The sequence below is a fragment of the Rhagoletis pomonella genome, unplaced genomic scaffold (assembly GCF_013731165.1).
Source record: "Rhagoletis pomonella isolate Grant_MI unplaced genomic scaffold, Rhpom_1.0 Rhpom_scaffold_00009, whole genome shotgun sequence".
Taxonomy (NCBI): Eukaryota; Metazoa; Arthropoda; class Insecta; order Diptera; family Tephritidae; genus Rhagoletis; species Rhagoletis pomonella.
In genome coordinates, this window is record NW_023458563.1 from 37,889,923 (window position 1) to 37,896,865 (window position 6,943).

A 6,943-nucleotide genomic window follows, 5' to 3' on the forward strand; every position below is an offset into this window, starting at 1 on the left:
AAAGTTTGGTAGCCGTGACAAATGAATTCATACACAAACAGACATTCCGCCATTGTTTCTTATAACTTGCTTCAAATAAATAGCCTTTATGTTATATGTACATTTATTTAAATAGATATCTCGTAAATATAATTTTTTCCAATATAGTGAGGTAGTTTCTATAATTTCTTTATCCCCGTGCTAGTAGTATAAAGTTAGTGACACTGCGCTTTATAACCAAAGAAAACACGACTATTGTCGCATGTGTAAACGAAAAGAGAGTGTGGGTCGTTCATGTAACAGAGTGCATAAACTTATAAGATTATCTGCTTGATAAAGTTATCGGTTTAGATGAATACCTCTAATGTTTTTTCTCTTCTTATAGATTTACGTTCTTTGCCGAGTGGTGAGAGTTGCGCACTGCAAGCAGCCATAGCGAATTTATTGTTATGTGAAAATCTTAATTCGCCCCCAAGTTTACATGTATTTTGTCTTTTCGTTTCATGGGTGTGCTGTCAAATCAGTAAAAGCAAAAGCAAAATTCATTTAAAGCGAATGAAAGAAGAAGAAATCCGCTGATTGGATAATACGATCTTGTTTTAATTCGCCTTGCAAGCAGCGTTGTCATAAGTGTAGATTTAAAAAAAAAGATTTTTTAATAAGCAACATTTTTTGTGTGCTATTGTGATTCCAGTAGTAAAACCTTAAAAGGTGTTGAAATGATATCGCCTAAAAATTTTTTGTGTGCTATTGTGATTTCAGTAGTAAAACCTTAAAAGGTGTTGAAATGATATCGCCTAAAAATGTTATTAAAAGATGCTTCAGTTATAAATCTTTTTACATATTTCCCAAATCTTAAAGTGGATGAAATTCGGGATTTTGATTCCGAGTGGAGAGGGGTAAGACTTCTTGATTTTAATTAACCTGAGTTGTCAGCTGAAAGAGATTTAGAGAAATTTTTGGAAACAACTTTAGATTAAACAAGTAAGAAAGTCTAAGTTCGGGCGGAGCCGAACATTAAATACCCGGCGCAAGTATGAAATCGAGCCCTAACCGCCAAAATAACGTAAGCGAAATTTTTTTCAAAATTTTCTTTTTGATGCAGAAATATTCCTAGAGCATCTAGATACATTTCTGCATCAAAAAGAAAATTTCGAAAAAAATGTCGCTTACGTTATTTTGGCGGTTAGGGCTCGAAATATAGTTTTTCACCTTTCCGAAAACTACCATTACATGGTAAGCAGTGTTGCCACAACTTTTTGGACCAACCGGCTAAAATGGCAAAAAAACCGGCTAAAAACGGCTAACTATTCCAACGAAATTTCACATGTTTTATTTAAATAAATCACAAGTAGAAAGCCTAATTTAGTTAATAACAATTATTTGAAAGGTACTCAGCTGAAAAAACTGTATTCGTAATCGGAATGCAATCTCAACCAGAGTCGATATAGGAAACCCGACAGTTACGTTAAAGAAATTGACGTTACGGTAAAGAAATTGAAACGTGTATTGAAGAATGTTGGACTAACTAGAAATATACATGTATACCCCGTTTTTTGCCCCTCTGGAAGTTTTTTAAAATGCCTATACAAATTTCTTATGTTTGAAATGCAACCGAGGACACTAGCTGGCAGAAGAACTTGCAAATTCCTGCAAATTCGCGTTCGTGCAGAAATTTCCAAGCTTCTCTACTTGAGAGAGAATTTGGGAGCATTTTCTCTTACTATCTGATATTTTGAGTGATAATTCTCGCTGGATTTTCGACAAACAAACCTATTGTCTTCCCAGAGAGTTTTGCTTTACATAGAAATTTGTGCTCTTTTATTTTCATTTTGACGCATTTCAGGGCTGGTTCTTTTAATTCAAGTTGGCCTTCGGGTTTTGGAATTTAAGCAAGTTCTCAGCCAAAAAGTTTGTTAAAAAAAAAACCTATGTGTACATTAAAGTAAAAATTTTTTGGAAACTTCAAAGCCCTACCCCCTAATTTTATTTGTTTTTATGAGAATTATTATTGCTTATTGGGCGGCCGCTGTGATGTAGTGGTAAGCAGTGCGCTCTTCCACTCCGCAGCGCCTGGGTTCAAGCTCTGGTCAAAGCATCAAAGTTTGGAAAAAATGTTTTTTCTTAACAGCGGTCGCCCCTCGGCAGGCAATGGCAAACCTCCGAGTGTATTTCTGCCATGAAAAACAGATTTTTAAAGGTCATTTAGAGGTCGCGACCTGTCGATTTAGGTCAGAAAATACGATTTTGTAGATTTATGGGGTTTTGAATGACAATTTTTGATTCGATTTCAAAGATCGAATATGATCTGAGAAGAAAATATAGGTGTAGGCCTTTAAAATGGTGTATAATAAATAATATATTGTCGGACTTGGCTTGTTGGGATTTTTTATCGGGTAAATTAAAAATAACCCATATTTCTTTAAATTTAGACCATCGATGATATCCACAATTTCAAAATATGTAGTCCTATTTAAACTAAATCTTTTTTTAAATAAACTGATGGCTCATTTATTGCAATCGCATAAAAATTGGCGAAGTTAGGCGACTTTTCTTAAATACGGCCTTGAATTTATATTGCTTATGTACCGGACTATCAGATGTTTTGAGCAGTGTGGCAAGGAATTCATCAATATTTATTAAAAATTTATATATGCAATCGCTCTTTAGCAAAGAAGTGGGTTTTCAAGAAATTTTAGGAAAATGGGGGTGACACCGCCCACTTATGTGATATATGCGTATCTCAAAAACCCCTTGAAGGCTCTCGACCAAATTTGGTATACTCATTGTGCTTAGCCTCCTTAAGTACCGTTTTGAATATTTTTGAAATTGGACAAAGCTATGGCGTTCTTTACAAAAAATATATTCGTTTAAAATAAAAATAAGCGAAGTCGGCCCAATTTTATATAATCCTACCTGACATGAAAATTTTCTCCGCGATAAGGCTAGTAGCCATTTCTAGTAGTTTTGGGTAGCTTAGTCAAAAATGGAAACATATATATCATCGTTCAAAGTGCAAAACCGCGTATCAACAAAATGCAAAACCGCGTATCAGCAAAATGCAAAACCGCGTATGTCAAGTTGTAGAAATTATTTTCTAGAGCGTAAAAACACTCATATTTCAAAATGGTTCCCTTTTTTAAAAGCAATCGCAATTCTGCCTAGTATATTTCAGGACGAATGGATAAGGATTGAACCAAGAGCTTGTGTGAGCAAATCCAATTTATGGCAGCCAATGTCAGTTACGCGGTTTTGCAGAATGACGATACGCGGTTTTGTACTTTAAACGACGATATGTAGATATTTGAATTTTAAGAAAACAAGGCAAATAGCTAAATCGGCTAAAACGGCTAATTCTTTTTTACAAAACGGTTAACAAATCTGCTGCCCGCTAAATCGAAATTTCTCCGGCTGTTTGCAATCGCAACCGGCTGAATCTAGCCGGAAAACGGCTCAAATGGCAGGGTTGGTTTTGCGCCTATTTTAAACATCTTCGATAGAACGTTCAGTAAGAAATAATCAGATAAACATATAAAGTCATATGTGGGCGGTATGACGCCTATTTTCCAAAATTCCAAATAATCTTACTTATTTTCAGGGGATTGTTGTTAGTGTCAATTTTGAGTGAATTAGCGTCCTTAAATTTCGAGATATCGTAGTTTCAAGGTTTCCTGCAATTTACCGTTATATGAAAAGTGACCGTAATGTTAGTCCGATCTCAATAATTCTCAACATTTTGATTTTATGTGCCGAGTTTGGTACAAATTGGTATAACGGTTACCGAGATACATATATGTGATCATAAGTGGGCGTTCTTCTTCTTCTTTGGCGCTGTAACCGCCTAAGCCGAGTTCAGCAAAGCACACCAGTCGTTTCTCCTCTGTGCCAACTGACGCCAATTGGAAACGCCAAGTGAAGTCAAGTCCTTCTCCACCTGATCTTTCCATCGCCTCCCTCTTCCTCTGCTACCACCAGCGGGTTCCGAGTTGAATACTTTCAGAGCTAGAGCGTCGGTGTCCATTCGAACGACATAACCAAGCCAGCGGAGCTGCTGTATTTTAATTCGCTGCACTATGTCCATATCGTTGTAAAGCTCATACAGCTCATCGTTCCATCGTCTGCGGTACTCGCCGTCGCCAACGCGTAAAGGCCCGTAAATCTTCCGCAAAATCTTTCTCTCAAACACTCCAAGAGCCGCCTCATCGGATGTTGTCATTGTCCATGCTTCTGCGCCATATACCAGCACGAGCATGATGAGTGACTTATAGAGCGTGGTTTTCGTACGTCGGGAGAGGACTTTACTCCTGAATTGCCTACTCAGTCCAAAGTAGCACTTGTTGGCAAGAGTGATTCTGCGTTGGATTTCAATGCTGACATTATTATCGGTGTTAATTCTGGTTCCCAAGTAAACGAAATTCTCTACTTTCTCGAAATTTTAACTGTCAACTGTGACGTGGGTGCCAAGACGCGAATGTGCTGACTGTTTGTTTGATGACAGGAGATACTTCGTCTTGTCCTCGTTTACCACCAGACCCATTCGCTTTGCTTCCCTATCCAACTTGGAAAAGGCAGAACAGACTTCGCGGTTTTTGTTACCGATGATGTCGATGTCATCGGCATAAGCCAGCAATTGCACGCTCTTGTAGTAAATTGTTCCTGAGCGGTTCAGTTCTGCAGCTCTTATTATCTTCTCCAACATCAGATTAAAGAAGTCACATGAAAGGGAGTCGCCCTGTCTGAAACCCCTTTTTGTGGCGAACGGCTCGGAGAGGTCTTTCCCAATTCTGACGGAGCTGGTGGTATTATGGTTGACTAAAGAGCTTAAAAAATTGAAAAATAAAAAGTCCCACTCTTTTAAACTGTATAAAAGAACGGGCTTACACAGTGATTACCTAAGGTACTCAGTTTTGCGGCATAGCTACTTAGCATTAAATAAGAAATGTTATAATTCATATTTATGTAAAATTAAGAAGAATTTAATTAACAATCCTAAATCATTTTATGGTTTCGTAAATTCAAAGCGTAAGGCACATGGTTTTCCGTCCGCTATGCATTATCGCAACACTGTATCTAGCGACAGCCAACTCATTGCCAACATGTTTGCTCGGTTCTTTAGGTCCAATTATTCTGTAGACTTCCCTATAAGTGGAGACTATCCGTACGAGCTTTGTCCAATCAACTCTGCTTATATTCCAGTAGTATCTTCCGATGAAGTTTTACACTATTTAAAAACCTTAAAAGCGTCATTTAGGCCTGGACCTGATCATATTCCGACCTGTTTTCTTAAAAACTGCGCTGAGAACATCTGCGAGCCTTTAACAACTCTATTCAATTTGTCACTTAAACATGACGTTTTTCCGTCAGCCTGGAAGGAGTCTTTCATAATACCACTTCACAAAAACGGCAGCAGGTCCTCTATAGAAAACTATCGAGGTATAGCGAAACTCTCCGCTATCCCCAAATTATTCGAAGCAATTATTGTTAACCAGCTGATATATTCTATATCTTCTTCAATTACACAATCTCAACACGGGTTTTTTAAAGGAAAATCTACTATGACTAATTTATTGGAGTTTACAACTCATGTCTGAAACGGTTTTAGAGAAAATGCTCATACCGACGTAATATACACCGATTTCAGTAAAGCTTTTGACAAAGTATGTCACTCGTTACTCATCCGTAAACTCGACCTAATCGGCTTTCAGCCCAGTCTTCTTCAATGGATCTCATCTTACCTCTCTGATAGAACACAAAGAGTTATTGTTATAAATTGTTCTTCGAACATCATTAAAGTTTCTTCAGGAGTTCCTCAGGGAAGCCACCTTGGTCCGATTCTGTTCCTGATATTCATTAATGATATTTCTTCTATAATAAAACATTCAAAAATTTTAATGTATGCCGATGATGTGAAACTTTTTAAAACATTGTCCTCTATCGAAGAAAGGTCTTTGTTACAAGCGGATCTGAACAACGTGGTTAGTTGGTGTAATACAAACTATATGCCACTAAACCTTCAAAAATGTAAAGTTATGTGTTTCTCTCGGAGGGCTGTTCAACCAGCTGTTTATTCAATATCAAATTATAATCTGGAGCAGGTATCCAATTTTGTCGATCTTGGTATCACAATGGATTCCAAACTCAATTTCAACCATCATATTAATGTTACAGTCAATAAAGCCAAAGGCGTTTTTGCATTTGTAAGGCGATGGTCAAAAGAGTTCAAAGATCCTTATGTTACAAAAGCTCTTTTTACCAGTTTAGTTAGACCTATACTAGAATACGGATCTATTGTTTGGAATCCCCGCTACCAAGTTCATTCAGAAAGGATTGAATCAATTCAAAAACAATTCTTGCTTTTTGCATTGCGTAATTTTAACTGGGATTCAGATTACAATCTCCCCCCTTACACAAGTCGTCTAAAGCTCATAAATTTGCCTACACTCGCAAGTCGTAGAGAAATGCTGGGTATAATATTTATCGTAAAATTAATGACAGGCTTGATTAATAGCCCGGCCCTCCTGGTTGAGGTAAATTTTAATGCTCCTTCTCGAGTGTCAAGACACTTTCGACCTCTATTTTTAAAGCCATGCAAAACTAATTTTGAACTAAACGAACCATTTCGTGGTTTATGTCAAGATTTTAACTGTCATTCTAGCACGTTTGACGTATCGGACTCGATTTTTACTATAAAGAAAACTATTATTTCCACTCTCAATAATTGAAATACTATCTTTAGCATATCCAATCAGCTGATGAATTTGATTCTGTAGCTGAATAGTTTTAGATCTCGACATTAATTAATTAATTAATTGCTCAACGTCATTTTACACAGCCGTATGAGTTTTGAGGGGATGCCAAATTCAGACATAGCGGCATATAGGCAACTCCTTTTAGTGCTGTCAAAAGCGGCTTTAAAGTCGACAAATAGGTGGTGAGTGTCGATCCTTTTCTCGCGGGTCTTTTC

The 6,943-nt window shown here is 37.2% G+C and overlaps 1 protein-coding gene across 10 annotated transcripts in view; it reads left to right on the plus strand.

Annotated features, from left to right (window-relative positions):
• LOC118745772 (potassium voltage-gated channel protein Shal) overlaps positions 1–6,943 on the plus strand; it is a 247,371-nt gene that overhangs the window by 205,731 nt on the left and 34,697 nt on the right. The window lies entirely within an intron of this gene.